This window comes from Canis aureus, chromosome 23, assembly GCF_053574225.1.
Source record: "Canis aureus isolate CA01 chromosome 23, VMU_Caureus_v.1.0, whole genome shotgun sequence".
Classification (NCBI taxonomy): Eukaryota; Metazoa; Chordata; class Mammalia; order Carnivora; family Canidae; genus Canis; species Canis aureus.
This window is the reverse complement of record NC_135633.1, coordinates 11,292,584-11,308,827: the sequence shown is the minus strand read 5'-3', so window position 1 is coordinate 11,308,827 and position 16,244 is coordinate 11,292,584. Positions and strand designations below refer to the sequence as shown.

The window sequence follows — 16,244 nt, the reverse complement described above, 5'->3', positions numbered from 1 at the left end:
CTCATCCAGGCTTTTGGCACAGCCTGAGAGGACGTGTCTGGGGAGGTGTTGGCTTAGCGGGCTGGATGCCACCCAGTGCGGGGGATAGCCCTAGAGGGCCAAACAGGTCATGTGACAAACAGCAGGTCCTTGAAGGCATCGGACTTGGGCTGGAGAGGAGGATCAGCTGCTGCGGTTCACAATAACCACCTGCACCGGAGTCAGGAACTACAGACCAGGAACAAGCCTAGTCAGGATTTACACACGGGAGGGGTTTAGATCTCAGCTCCCTCTCCTACTCCATGACCGCGAATAAGTTACTTAACTACTTTCCTTGTTTACAAAATAGAGATGGTTATAGCGCCCTCTTTGTAGAGATTTTAGGCAGATCAACTGTGGTATGTTCATTGTGGCAAACACTTCACATGCACTCACCAGACAGCAGCAAGTATAATACTAACAATTAATATCAGCAGTGATGATGGTATTAGAGCACATCACAGTGGGAGAAAATGTATAGCCAAGAGACAGCGTTCAAGGTTACTGAAGAAACAAAAGGACCTTCGGTTTCTCAATCGTTTTCCTCTTCACAAAGACACTGAAGCGCCTTCACGTTCGGTGCCTTTTCCTCTCAAGATGTCCTGCTATAAAGAATCAGTGAAAATCATGTCATGTACTGTGAGAATTCTGATGAATTTCCATCCATAAATTACTGAGCAGAAAGAGATGATTTCACAAGACCTACAAGGCAACATCTACAGTCAAAGAGAAGTCAGCCAGAGCCCCGTGGATATGGAGTGGGGCCTGCTCCCCACCACACCAGCCCAGGCGGCAGCGGGGAGCATGCGTGAGTACCGCACCAAAAGCAGCAAACTCCGCCACCTTGACACCCCCACACGTTCCCCCTCTGGGCTCAGTTTCCTTGACTGCAAATAAGTGCTGAACTAGCTGAGCTTTGTTGTGCCCAGAACCCAGAGACCTTTAATCTCCAAGCTCATCTGCATGCATCTCTGCAGACGGGTGCAGGCTTCGCAGCCCGAAATCAAGGCTCATGTACCCATCACCATGCACTTCTCTGGGTGCTGGTGAGGAAAGAAAAGAAGATGGTGCTGGTTTTGAGATTTTCATAAAATATCTGTCAGCCCTTCAGAAATCTCACCATAAAAAAAAAAAAAAAAGAAATCTCACCATAAAAAGAAACTATCTCACAGAGCACAGATAATAAGCTAACAAATCTTGCAGAGACAATGACCCAAAAGAGGTATCACAATGGCCACCAAGAAAGAGAAGGTGAAATTTAAAGTGAAAACAGGGAAAAATTAACATGACGGGCAGAAAGAGGACAAGGGTCATATATACTTGGCCAAATACAAGTCTCAATTTGCTGTGCTGAGTTCTGCACTTCTGAATTTGAGAAAACCTTCAAGTGTTGGTAATTAGCCTTGGATCTTATCATCGCCACTTAATATATGAGTACTGTTTTAAAAACACTAACACATTCAAGGTGTCACTTAATTCTCACAACAAACATTTCTTTCTATCATAATCAGATGAGGGAAGGGGCTTATAATAAGTTTAAGAGACTTGCCCAAGATCCCACAGCTAGGAAGTTCAGGGCTGGCTGGCAAACCATGGCCTGGTGTCCAAATTCAGTGGTCTTTCCAGGTTTATTTATGCCTTCCTTCTGCAAGCCAAAATGGAGAGGAGGAGACAGCCTATATCCAGCGTGATTTTCATTTATGTGTGTAGCCCAGTACAGTAGCCAAGTTGGGGAGAAGCCAACAATGCATATTTTAAAAGTGAAGTCCCCAAACATAAATGTCGTAGGATGCTATTTGGGAACGTCCCTGACACACAGCTTCTACAGCTAAAGCAGTGGTCTCAACTGGGGTGATTTTGCCCCCAAGGGACATGTGGCAATGTCTAGAGACGTTTTTGATTATCATAACTGGGGGATGTTACCAGCATCCAAGGGTTGTAGAAGCAAGATGTTGCTGAACATTCTATAATGTATAGGATAGCCCCACAACAAAGAATAATCTGGTTCAACAGATGGATGGATGACACTCTCCATCTTAGCAAATGAGAGGAACAGAAAGATAAACTACACTTTCAAAGAATAAAGCTCTTCACACCTATTAGGAGGTATTAACATTCTGGACTTGGCTTCAGGTTCTTCCAAACTTAGCTCCAGACCTAATTCACTGTGTGATCCCAGGCAAGTCACTTGACCAATCTGTGTCATATTTCCCTTGTAAAACAAGGCAGGAGGTGGGAGAGGAATATTTTTTAACAAAATTATTCTCAAACATTTCTATACCGGATAATGGCCTGGGATTCCAGCTAATAGGCAAAATTCCTAGATTTCATTCCCACAGAGTCTTCGTTTTTAACAAGCATCCCAGGGGAATCTCTTATAGTTAGTCAAGTACAGTTTGAATAGCATGAGAACTATTTTTAAAAATGAAATAAAATGCTCGTAGCTTTTTCTAAGCAGGATTTGTGAGTCTGAGAAATGAGGCCACCAGCATCCCAGGGGTTAATCTAGAGGCCTCCTTACCTGTAGGACAAGTATGGGGGCTCTCTCTCTCTGGAGCTCCAGCTTCTCTAAGGCCCAGAGCCTGGGAGAAGCCCTCCTCACCATAAGACAAGCTAAGGAGCAGCAGAAACTACAAGAACAGCCCCTCAATCTGAGAAGCTGTTCATGGAGCAAGCCCCAGCCTCACACACTCCAGAGAGAGTAGGGAAGGTAATAGGACTTAGGGCAGCCAGACAAATACATTAGCAAACTAGGAGCATAACCATTCTCAAATCACGTAGAGGAACCCACAGGCAAATCCAAATGCAGTTAGAGAAAGGGCTCATTCACTCACAGCAATAATTCAGTCCCTTATGAACCCTTCTGGGAAGACACCTCTACAACATTCAAGAGGACTTTCCAGAAGTGAGGCCTTAGGGATCCCAGCCTACAAAAGGTTGAATGGTCACTGCAAGCACCTGCTACTTTGCCCTGTTTGTCCTCTAGACCTGAAATGAAAGCCAGACACTCACAGCCCTGTTCCCCATCCTTCCTTCCTGTGCCCATGCTCCACAAGTTTGAGAAAAGTGAATCCAGGCCCTGGCTAATGAACCAAATATAAACAGATTCATGCCCTGTTTGTACCTTTTTTTATCTTTAACCTTCGCTAAAGCATCCTCATCCTGTCCAGGTTCCCTACTTAATTACCAGGCAGAGCAGCACAGCCAGAGCACACCCTGGTAATAGAGATGCTAGGTGCATCCACGGGGACTTCTCAGCAAGCCAGTACCACACAGGAAAGGACTAACACAATCCTTTCATTTGTCATTTCACCATTTCTGCTTCCATAAAGGATTTGGAGCGACCCACTATGGTAGATATCACAAGGCTTCTCACACATGTCTTCTCAAAAAGGGAAATTGCTGATAGGACATGGCAGGCATATCTTACTCCTTATTCTAGGAAAGTCACTGGACATTAATAAATAACATAGAATCACCTGTGGAATGTTTCTAAAATGATGCCAAAGCCTCAACTCAGACCAAATACATCAGAATCTCTGGCACTGAGTCCCAGACATCAATATTTCTTAAAAGCTCCAAAGAGAATTCTAAAGTGCAGCCAGGGATGGCATCCACCAGGCTAAGGTCTCACAGTGGGGACACTGGGCTCCAACTTGGCAACCAAAAGTACCAGTGACGTTTAGCCCCAAAGTAGATTTGGGTTAACAATAACAGGGGCCAGAAGAAAAAGCTTACCCTCTTCAAAGGAAAAAAAAAAAATGATCGGACATGGAAATTTTAAATGGGGACTGAAGAGCAGAGAAGCAGCTTCCTTACCAAGTGCATAAAACCACTGGGTTTTGCCTCCTAAATGTTTATTTCAATCAAGTGCTAGACCTGTACCAGGCACTGAAAGAAGAAACAGCAAAGTATGAAACCAGGCATCTTGTTTGTGAGCATAGACCTCCTGAGGAGGGAAAACTAGAAGCATGAAGCAGTTCATGTTAAGGCAGGATCCCCTGGTGCTGACTTGCAGGGGAGGGCAAGGAGCCGGAGAAGCGTAGCCAGCCTGGGCTTGGCCCCAGGGATGCTTCGGGCTTCGGGCTCCAGCCTCCTCTGGGCTTCCAGCCACGCTCAGATACTCCCACAGGTGCTGCAGGACTCAATTCCCAGTCTGTTTCCTGTATGATCTGGTCCACCCTGCTGGCCTATTGCCAGCCAGCTCTAAAATGTCTAAGCAAGGGACACAAGGGGCCTCTTACTGCCCGTGAAGTTGCAGCTATATTCATTTCCCTCCAAATTAACATCCTACTGCCCTGTAATAAAGCTGTCAGCTCCCAACAAAGGATGCTGGCTAAGAAAGGTGGCCAAGGCTGTTTGGGCAGAGGGCGCAGCAGCTACTTGATGCCAAGGGTGGGAGGCCCAGGGTAAGACCCTACCCCTCCACTGACAGTTGGCTTTCCCATCACCAGAATGCACTCAGATGCCCCCTCCGTGCCTGGCTGTCCGGCCTCACTGCAGTTACCACTTGGCCAATGCGCCTGGGACTGAAACATAATTAATCCCCGCTCTAGCCACATTTCTTTTTTCCCAGAGAATGAATCTGATAGACCTGCAGTGTCAATAAGGGAGCACTGCTCTGAATGCTAATTGCCCCCACAAGTTCTGCAGAGGGCACGGGAGAGGCCAGGAGGCTGGCCCTCACAGCGTGGGCACGCTCAGGTTTGGAAACCCTACCTGGCGTTATCGGCAGCAACTCGATGCAAGGGCCGCCCTCCCAGTCGAGACAGCAGTAGCCAGAGACCCTCGAGTTTCCTCCAGGGTAACATAAGGCTGGTGGGCAGAGCCACGGCGGTCAGGCGGTGGGGGAGACACGAGTGGGCAGCCTGCGGATCGTGCACAGCTCTGCTCTGCTCCGCTCCACTGAGGGGAGCCAGCAGAGGGTGACGATTTAAAATGCAGCGGTTGAGATTTAGGTTAGATTCACAGATGAACTTCCTGACAGAAAGGGAAGCACTGGAAAGGCTGACCCATTACTTAAGTTTCACTGGGAGCCACAAGAGGCTGATTGTACTGTCTGCCAGGAAGCAAGTGAGCCGCGGGGAGGCAGCCTTCTTTGCACAATGATCAAGGGTATGGACCTCACTGGGTTGACCACAGCCATCTAACATGCCATGACTTTCCTGCTTTTTAGTATGAGATAAATAGAACAGTCTGATAATCCTCACCAAAATGCACTTTGAAATGTACTTATTCTTCATTCTGGGAATTCCAGTTTGGAGAATCTAAGAAAGTGGATTAAAAAAAAAACCCTCAAATATTTTTATGTATTTTAGGGGAAATACGCATTTATGTATTGTGATGGACACAATCTAAATGCCCAACTATTGAATGGGGAATGATTAAGTAAATTATGGAACATATACATAATAGTACAGACTATTATGTAGCAAATAAAAATGTTTTTAAGGAATAGGTAATAATCTGGGAAAGGCACGTGACATGATTTAATGTTAAGTGAATAAAACATTAAAGTGTGCATTTTACACACACACAAAAAAAGGTTATGTGCATTTTGAAAACGAATGGTGGGAAATACACCAGAATGTTAACAGTAATCGTCTCTGAGTGTGGAACTAAACGTTTTTATTTTCCCTACCGGTATTCTCCAGATATTATAAAATCAGCACATTACCTCAATAATCAGAAAATGTAGACATTAAAAAAAAAAAAAAGTCTGTTCTCTGACATGCCTCCGCGCCATAAATCCACTTCATCTGCACGGCCATTATTCCCAGAAAGCAAAACGGTGACATTCAATCTTATACTTGGCAAGACAAACATATTCTCACTTCCAAAATGGCTCGGCGTACCCACTGCAGCCACCTGAAAACCACTCGTCACCATTTCCCACTGGAAAGGTCTTCCCCCCTCAAAGGGTCTTCCCCTCTCAAAGATTCATAGGGCTCTCCTTCTGTGGCCAGAGTCTCCCTTCGCATCCAATTACAACATGCCTAAGTGAGTCTGAAAGGCGAGGGGAAAAGGTGGACTCCTGCAAAGAACAGGGATTTATTGGATTAACCCTGAGAAGCCTTGAACTGCCAGATTCAGAGATGGCCACTATTTACTCAATGTCCACTAAATGCCAGGAACTGGACAGGATGCTTTCACATACTCTGCCAAGTACGAATCATTAGCCCTTGGTGGCACCTGGTGGCTTGGTCAGTTAAGCATTTACCTTTGGCTCAGGCCACGATCCCAGGAGCCAGGGATGAGCCCCGCATTGGGCTCCCTGCTCAGCAACAGTACGCGGCAGGGCTGGGAGAAAAGCTAACCGCCCAACTCCAAGTCAGGAAAGGTTTCTTCCCCAGTCACCTCCAACATCAGCATATTTGCAGGAAACAAGATGCAGAGCACACTGCTTCCTTCTAGACTTATTCTCTCACCTTTGGCACCTGAGACAGGCCACCCACCATTTTTTGCCCACTTTCTGTCTCCACCACTGCTCATGGATACAAACATTCTAACCTCATGTGAACACCTCAGTGACCACCTACTCTGGTCAAATTCCCTAACCTGTCGCATGACCCTTAAGAATGACCCAGTACTGCAAGATGAGGCTCACTAACATGACCCTCTCTGGGGGTGTCTGAAACTCTGATGAGAATATTTGTGAAAATGAATATATTCATAAAGGACAATCTCCTACACACTCACATCTCTGAAGAAGGCAGGCCTATTGTCCCCTTCTGCAGATGGGAACAGGCTGACCTGCCCTAAGTCTAATAAGCAGCAGAGGTAGCACTAGAACTCTAGTCCTCTGATTTCTGGCCCAGTGATCTTTCTATCACAGAGGAGGATACTAAGAATTTGGGCTCTGAAACCTGAAGGCCTGAGATTCGAATCTCAGCCCTGCTACCTACAAACTGTGTCACCCTAGGCCCATTACTTAAATCCTAAGTCTCTGGGGCACCTGGGTGGCTCAGTTGTTAAGCATCCAATTCTTAATTTCAGCTCATGTCACCATCTCAGAGTCTCCACTGACATGGAGCCTGCTTAGAATTCTCTCTCTTGAAAAAAAAAAAAAAAAAAAAGAATTCTCTCTCTTCCTCTCCCTCTGCCCCCCCCCAACCTAAGTCTCATTTCGCTCCATTGCAACATGAAGAAATTACAGTCTCCTCTTTGCACAGTTACTATGAGGATTAAATGGGATAATACATGTAAAAAGAGCTAATGAGTGTTCACAGACCCTGAAGGTATAGCACTTCCATCTTACCGCTCCACTACGCAAGGCCCAGAAACAGGGTTATCAGAGCCCACACCAGTTTAGATGGAACCAGCTTTCTGCTTTACAAGGCCTGGCCAATAGCCTGCACCTAGTTTTCAGATCTTACTGAAATAACTTTGAACATGCTTCTCTCTCTCCAAAAAGGCCCTTCTCTGCCCCACTTCATGACCTAATTCCAACCCTCCATCACTGGCACCTGAGTTCAGCTTATCCAGATAAGTCTTCCCTTATCTGCCCATATTGGCTTAGGTCCTATAGATTCCTGGATTTACAGTCCTATCAGAGGCTCACCACTATTATCCAAATCATCTGTGTACTTGCCTGCCCCCTCCACTAGACTGAGCCCCACTTGAAGGCAGAGACTATGACTACATTCGTTCTTCAATCTTCAGTACCTATCTGTACGGGTTTCCTATTGCAACTCTAATAAATGACAGGAAATTTAGTGGCTTAAACTTAATGGCTTAAGAAATTTATGGTCTTATACTTCTGGAGGTCAGAAGTCCAAAATCAGCTTCATTGGGCAAAAACCAGTGTCAGCAGGCTACCAAGGGAGAATCCATCCATTGCCTTTTTCAGTTCCCAAAGGCTACCCACATTACTTGGTTCATGGCCGTGTATCACTCCAACCTGTTAAATCCATATTTCCTTCTTTCACTCTGACCCTCTTTTTTTAAAAAAAAAAATATATATATATTTTAGTTATTTACTCATGAGAGACACAGAGAGAGAGAGGCTGAGACACAGGCAGAGGGAGAAGCAGGCTCCATGCTGGGAGCCCAACACGGGACTTGATCCCGGGTCTCCAGGATCAGGCTTTGGGCTGAAGGCAGCGCTAAACCGCTGACCCACCCAGGCTGCCCATACTCTGACTCTCTTATAAGGACCCCTCTGATTACACTGGGCCAACCCAGAGAAACCAGAATCATCTTATTGCAGGATCCTTCACTTCATTATACCTGCAAAGTCCCTTTTACCATATAAGGTAACATATTCCCAGGTTCTGGGAATTAGAACATGGACATCTTAATTGGGGGGGTGGGAGGAATCATTCAGCCCACCCCACTATCACAGCACCTAGTACACAGCAAATGGGCAATAACTGCCTACTTCATGCAAGAGGCCATGTTCCATGTGAGAAGTAGAATCCTCTCAGCTGGTTGAGGAAAGTCCCAAAGCCTAAACATTTCCCCCACCCATGGTAGTGAAAATATCCTAAAGGGGCCCTCTCTCCATAATCTGCAACTCCAGATTTCTTCAGCTAACCTGGAAACAGGCCATGCTTACATCTCCATACCTCCACTCTAGGTAAAAATCTACTAGTTAATGCTCTGAACTCTGAATGTATGGCTGAATGTATGGCTAGATGGCTAGAAAAAGCATTTGGTAATTACCCTTCGCATAGACTGACAGGCACAGTCTATATCTTCCTGGAGCTCACAACCCACATGGCAGCATCACAATGTGGACAGAAGCCAAAAGGCAGATAGATAAGAGTTCTATCACTTAACAGCATGAATCAGATTCGATAAATACCACATATTATAAATACGGCACACTCTTTGAAATTCTATCAAAATCAAGCTTTAAATTAGCAGACTAACAGTAAGCAACCTAGCAACCCAACCACATGCATTTCTGCTTGAGCCTGGTACCTGAACAAGATGTTGGAACCCCTGAGAAGAGGAGCAGGCCGGGCCCAGGGTTCACTCACCTTACAAAATATGACAGGTGCTAGGAGCTGGCAATGGAAGAATCCCAAGCTGGGATCTGAATCCTAACTCTTTGATCTATCCTGTGTTACCTGGGTTTGTTAATCAACCTCTCTGAGCTTTCTCAACATCCGCACACTGAGCCCAAGTATAATGCTTACAGGTAGTATATTTCCATGAGGGGATGGTCTTCCCTTTTCCTACCCCTTAACTAATAAAGCTAGCAGGGCAAGATAACCCTCCAGGAGAGTGCAAATTGGTGTATATGCACGGTTTCCTTAATGTTCTCCACACATCACCCACACACCACCTCCATGATTCCTACCACTTCCCTGTCCAACCTGTACTTCCACTTTTTTCCTTTAAATAGACTACATAGACAATAATAGCTGCCAAATAATTTGATGCTCTAGCTATACTTCTCTTCAAATACACACGAGAAATTATATACCCATGTATAAAGGTATTAAAATTAAAAACACTCACCTCCTTGGGGGCACCTGGGTGATTCAGTCAGTTAAGTGTCTGCTTTCGCCTCAGGTCACAATTCTGGGATCAAGCCTTGTAGCAGGCTCCCTCTCAGCAGGGGGTCTGCTTCTCCCTCCACCTCTCCCCCTCCCCATGCTCACTCTCTGTCTCTCCAATAAGGAAATAAAATCTTTAAAAAAAAAATCTCACCCCTATATTATCCAATACGCTTTCACGGTTTGGGAAACTGATGGAAAAACTAAACATTATTACACTATTGATACTAAGAGTGTTTATCAACTAAACACTATTATATGTGCTCAGGTGATTTCCCTTCTGAGACTCAGTTTCTCCAAAACAAGAAACTAAAGAGAATGGACTAGACTACCTTTCCATTTCCTTCCAGTTCCAAGATTCTGAGAGTTATTATCAAATGGTCTGAATAAGCAAAAGAATCTGGGCAGGGATCTTTTTGAAAAGGTAATGGATACCATCCAATATAATTAGAATTATCTGTCTTAAAATCTGAGAGAAGAAAAGGATGAAAGACTGTGCATCTCCTTCATGGGACTTTTTACATCAGTTCTTCATGAGAGAGGGCACTTGGTCTTGTAATCTCAGCTTTGGTGGTTATTAGTTTTATCACCTTAGGCAAGCCATTTCACCTTGTAGTTTCTACGGTTGTAAAATGGGTAATACCTCCTCCACGAGGCTGTTTGGGGATTAAGTGTGAGTAACGTCTGAGTACCTGGAACAAAGCTGGAGATATCACTGTTTGCTATTACTATTAGGCCTGGACTACCTGGTTTGGTGTACATCTGCCTCTCTACTGAATTATAAGCCCTCTGAAGGCAGGAACACCCTGTTCATCTTCCTCTCCCCCACAGTGCCCAGCAGCGTTTCACACAAAAGAACTTGACTTGAATATGTAAGGAACCCACTCTTACAGACAGAGTTCCTGCTCCAAGACAGGAAACTGAATATTCCCAGAGCTGTACAGATAACAAGCAAAACTTCCCTGATAAAAACAAATGTTCCCTCTTCAAAAAAAAAAAAAAAAAAAAAAAAGGAAGAAGAAATTGAGAAATCCACTGAAATGTAAACAGTGCTGTCTTCAGTGCTTGAATCATCATTCCCACCCCCTTCTTCAATCTTCCTTTGTAATATTCTAAATATTCCAAAATATATACATAATAGGAAAAAACTTTAAATTCTTACAAGGATAAATGAGACTGTGTCCCTTGGAGTCGGGGGGGGGGGTCCCCAGTATCCGACATTACATATCTAGTATCTAGCTATCTGACCTCAGGCAAGTCACTCTACTTTCCTAATGACAATAACAATACCTCCTCTGACAACATCACCATGCTGCTGTGGGAACCAGGACACCCAGGTCAGGTCCATGCCACGAAAACCCTACCTCTGCCAACCAGAGCTCTAAAACCTCCTGAGCATGCCTGGAACCCTTATCAGTTGGTTTTTCACTTTTCACTCCTCACCAGATCTTTATTCCTTTATTTGTGTCATACCCTCATAAATGTTATTCTGTCATAAAAAGAGAATAACCCACAAAGCTGGAGCCTTTTCCTTATCCTATAAATGTGCTACAAAAGTAATGAGGATGAATCTTGAGGCTGTGATAAGTCTCTGTTAATGAGTACCACCCATGCTGGGAACACCACCAGCCGTGAGCCCCTATTTTCAGAGGGTGTTTCTTTCTTCCTTTCTTTTTTTTTTTCCTAACACATTTAAAACTTGAGACTTTACTCACTGGCAGATACAGTTTGGAACAGAGGGAAGGAGGCAAAACAGCTAACTAGAACCAACAGAAAGGATGGGACCTTGAAAACTTGGAGCCTAATAGTTGGCTCTAAACCAAACATTTCCCTTGCATAAAGTCAAAGCAAACTAGCAATCCCTCGGGGTGCCTGGGATCGATTCAGGTCATGATCTCAGGGTCCTGGGATCAAGCCCCACATCAGGCTCCCTGCTCAGCGGTGAGTCTGCTTCTGCCTCTTCCTCTCCCTTTGTGATCTCTCTTATTCTCACTCTCTCTCTAATAAATAAATACAATCTTTTAAAAACAAAAAATAAAATTAAATAAAATAAAAAATAAAAATTAAATAAAAAATTAAAAAACCCAACAATCCCTTTCCTTCTTTTTCCACATTCAGTTTGTTTTTATTACATTCAAATCAGGAGATAAAACTATAACACTGTGAGCATCTAAGTGTCAGCCAGCATTGAGGCATGCTAATGTACAATCCCCTTAATACACCTTGCATTACCACCCTAATGTCAACACTGGTCCACTAGCAACCTCATTCTTTTTTTTTTAATATTTTATTTATTCCTGAGAGAGAGAGAGAGGCAGAGACACAGGCAGAGGGAGAAGCAGGCTCCATGCAGTGAGCCCAATGCAGAACTCGATCCCAGGTCCCCAGGATCAGGCCCTGGGCTAAAGGTGGCACTAAACCGCTGAGCCACCAGGGCTGCCCTAGCAACCTCATTCTTAAAAGGGACCATTAGGTGAGTGAGCACAAGAGGGTTATCATCCCACACAATGACATTTAAAAGTCACAGCCAAGAAAGCGCTGTGTCTCTAAGCCCCATACAGCCTATGGATGAGGAGCAGAGAAGAAAGGACACCAAAAAAACAAACTGACCAAAAAGGACCTCTTTTATACTCATTTTGCAAACACATCAAGAATTAGCCTAGGATGTTAGAATAGATCAATGGGGAAAAAGCAATGTGCAAACATTTGCTGAAACTTTGGTTATTCCTTACTGTGGAAGATAAGTCTTCAGATGTATGACTTCCAGAGGGGGGTGGGTTAGCCAATGATAATTACAATTCCTAACAGCTCAACTTCTTCATCAACTTCCTAATTGACAGGCAGCCCAGGTGGCTCAGGGATTTAGCACCACCTTCAGCCCAGGGCCTGATCCTGAAGACCCAGGATCCAGTCCTGTGTTGGGCTCCCTGCAAGGAGCCTGCTTTCCCCCTGCCTGTGTCTCTCATGAATAAATAAATAAAATATTTTTTTTTAAATTCCTAATTGAAAACTGCATCATATATTATTGCAAAAATTAAATAACACATGAAAGCACTTAGAACAGTGTCTGATACACAGTAAATTACCATTTGCACGCCACATCACAGTTTAACATACATGATCCCATTTGATCATAAGAACTATGAGAGGCAGGTTTTATTATTCTCATAGGACATTGGCTCAAAGAGATAATGTGTCTAGAGTTACACAGCTAAAAGTGCCAGGTATCTGGTTGCTCTTTGGACTAACATTCCATTAATCATGGCTAGACCAGAGATGGTATAGCAAGAGTTTCAGCATGCCTTTCTAGTTCAACTGTGCTATGTGCCTATAGTCAGGAATTCACAGGTCTCCAAAGCCTCCTTGAATGATCTGAAGCCAGAAAAGAGGTTTGATGTGAAGGTCAGAAGAAACTCTTCCAGGGCAGTTCTCACATCTGACACTAGGTAGGAGCCCAGGTATGAATAGTCTCTGGAGTTAGCAAAAAAACAATGGCATTTCTGACATTCACATTTTCTATAAAAAACTCTCCCAGCTGTTGCTCCAAGGATCCTCCAGTTATCTTTAATTAATAAAAAATAATAGCTACCAATTAACAAGCACTATATTAAACCTTTTACAAACATCTCATAATCCTCACAATTATCCTTGGGGGGCAAGGGGTATTGAACAGAGGTATCCTTACCTCTCTTTAACAGGCAAGGAAACCAAACACCATCTGCCTCAATTAACCCTCATTTTCTTTCCCCTTGCTCCTGGATACCCACAGGGCCTAGGCCTAAAATACTGGCCTCTTTTCTCTTCAGAGACAGTAAAAAACCTAGGGAGGAATTTTGTGTTTTTGCAAACCAAGACCACAAAGGCTGCCAGGGTCTTTATTGTGTCTTTTGTCTTGATATTATCAGATTCAGAACAAACCTTCAGGGCACCTCTCTCTTAGCCTGGGTACTCTATCCTGCTGTCCATCCCAGGAAAAGGCTCCCTGCTACAGCTGGTGTTGAGGAACACAGTCACAGCCACCATCAACCCTAGTGCCTCCCTTAAGAGGGAAAGAAGACGACAAACCTAGGAGCTGGCATATATAAACAGACTGGTCCTTTTCCCAGGTCGCAGGGGCAGTCAGATCCCAGGACAGAGGCCTCTGCTGCTGCTGGACTCACCTCAGCCTGTGTCCAGCACAGACAGCAGGAATAGGACACATGTGTGTGTGGCGGGGGGGAGTCCAAACCAACCCTGCTCAGTCCTCTGACCCTGTCTGCTAACCCCACAATCCCAGAAGCCTTTCTGATAATTGCCTCACTTTCCTCACAACCCCTTGACCTCCTACTTGCCTCACAACACTCCCAGGGACGCTACTACCCACCTACTCTTTATAGCCTCACCTTGAGTAGTTTCCCCAGGGAGTGGCCAGGCCATTATCAATGAATATTCAGCCACAACCAATCGGCCAGGAGGTGAGCAGACATTAGAAGGCAGCCATGGGCACACTTCCCATAATAGAAAAAACTTGCTCCTAATCAGGGCTATCTCCAAATCCTCAACTTGCAGAGTGCCAGCAGATCAGCAACAGGGCCCTGCTGGAGAAGGTGGAAGTCTGAAAGCCTGCCACCGGGTATACATAACCACCCTCCCTAGGTGGGAAGACAGGTGGCATGGACTCCCCAGTAACCCGGGTACCAGGGTCAGCTGCCTCCCTAAAGCCAAGCCCTGTCACTCATTTCCTCCCTGGAAGGCTGGAGTGAGATGGGAACTATGTGTCCCTGGGCAGCCATCAGAACAGTCCAGCCCCGGTGGCACCTGGGTGGCTCAGTGGTTGACCGTCTGCCTTTGGCTCAGGTCGTGATCCTGGAGTGCTGGGATCGAGTCCCACATCAGGCTCCCTGCAGGGAGCCTGCTTCTCCCTCTGCCTGTGTCTCTGCCTCTCTCTGTGTCTCTCTCATGACAAATAAGTAAAATCTTTAGAAAAAAAAAAAAAGAAGAAGAAGAAGGAAGAAAGAAGAAAGAAGAAAGAAGAAGAATCCAGCCCTGGAGATCAGAACCACAAGGAAGGTGAATCCAGCAAGCCAAGTCACTGAAGCAGGGAACAGAAAATTGAGGAGAGGAATGTGGGGTACTCCGGCAGCCTGTCTCAGAGAACCTCTGACACAATGCACAGCCTACAATCAGAGCTAAGATCTCCTTCCCTGCACTCCATACCCCCAATAAACCCACTCCCTTTACTCACTTTTCAACCCCCTAAGCCCATCCCCCTCCCTACACCTAGCCCCAGAAAGCCCAGCCCCTCTTACACTCCTAAGAGCATCAACTGCCAAGATATGCTTATCTTCTCATCACACTAACTACAGATCCATCAACCCCTCAGTTTATAAGGCTAAGTACTCCAGCCTCAGCTGACAAAAAAAACGGTTTCCCAGGTCTTTAAAGCACAATGCTGCCAGGAGGGCTGAGTTTGGCAACTCTCCATAGGCCCCAGATGGGGCAAAATCTCTTCAGGCTTGCCTCCAACCAACCCCCTCCAACCTACCTCCCCCAAAGCCAAGCCCCATCCACAGCCCTTGATTTAAGCCTGGGCTCTTCCATTCCTACTCAATAGGGGCCCACCCAAAATACCTTGCGAGACTAACCAGTCTTAGAATCCACCTTTCCCTAGCCAAGGAGGAGAGAAACTGAAACCCTCTTGAGAGAGGAACCACATCCCGCCCTCAGCTCTTCCCCACCTTGACCTCCTCCTTCCAGTAGGCACGGAGGGCACTGGGAGAGACAGGTCAGGTGACCACCGGGTGGACCCTCTTGCCTCCATCCATAGTCCTACAGATCAGGGGCCTGAAAAGACACCCAGAGGCACTTGTTGAGCAAGTGCAGATTTTCAGGTACTAGGGCTGGGGTAAGGCAGGCCTTTCCAGAAAACTTCAGGTGGTCACCAGAGGACCCATGTCTCACACACCTGGCCTGGAAGCTTCATCAGGAAGCTGCCCTGGGACAAGGGGTGGGCGTGTGGTTGGTTTCAGAAAGCAAAGGAGGAAAGGTAGAGGCTGGTTCCAAAGTAGGAAGGGGGGAAAAAAAAAAACAGCTGCTCCCTCTCTGCTCTAGAAGGGTGATGGTGCTGTCCCACTGGCAGGGAAGGGGATCGCTTCCTCCCAAGTGTAGATCACTGGGGAAATACCAGCATCCTTCTCGGCAAACTGGCTGCAATTCCTTGGGCTTAAACCTCAGTGCCAATGCCAAAAAAGGGAAAGAAAAACCTGCAACCCACCAAATCTCATTTCCAGCATAGACACATTAATAATTAACTTGCCTACCCGGGAGCTTGCCGGCGTTGCCATAAAAGATGAGTAATGGCACCGGAGCCCCGGCCCCAAGCCCGCAAGCTTCTGGGCTCGGGGCTGGGACGGGCGCCTGGAACAAAGCCTCCGCATTCCTCTGGGAAGGTGTGTCTGAAACCAGACCTGTCAAACGCTGAGGAGCTGACCCCTTGCCTCCCCCTTAGCTGGCTCCCAGCAACGGGAGTTGGGGGGGGGGGGGCGGTTAGAAAGGAGGAGGAAAAAATCGCCTCTGCCCACTCCCCCCTCCCGCACCCCCGACCGATGGGTGCCCCCAACCACCGCCGATTTCTGGAAGCCAGGAAGCCGAGCTCTCTGCTGAGGGCTAATCATCCTGTTACCATGAACGGAGGCTGTACTTGGAGACCCAATTCTCAAAACAAGGCAGCTCCCTCGATGC

The 16,244-nt window shown here is 45.9% G+C and overlaps 1 protein-coding gene across 11 annotated transcripts in view; it reads right to left on the bottom strand.

Annotated features, from left to right (window-relative positions):
- Window positions 1-16,244, bottom strand: part of PLEKHA7 (pleckstrin homology domain containing A7) — a 219,175-nt gene that overhangs the window by 121,693 nt on the left and 81,238 nt on the right. The window lies entirely within an intron of this gene.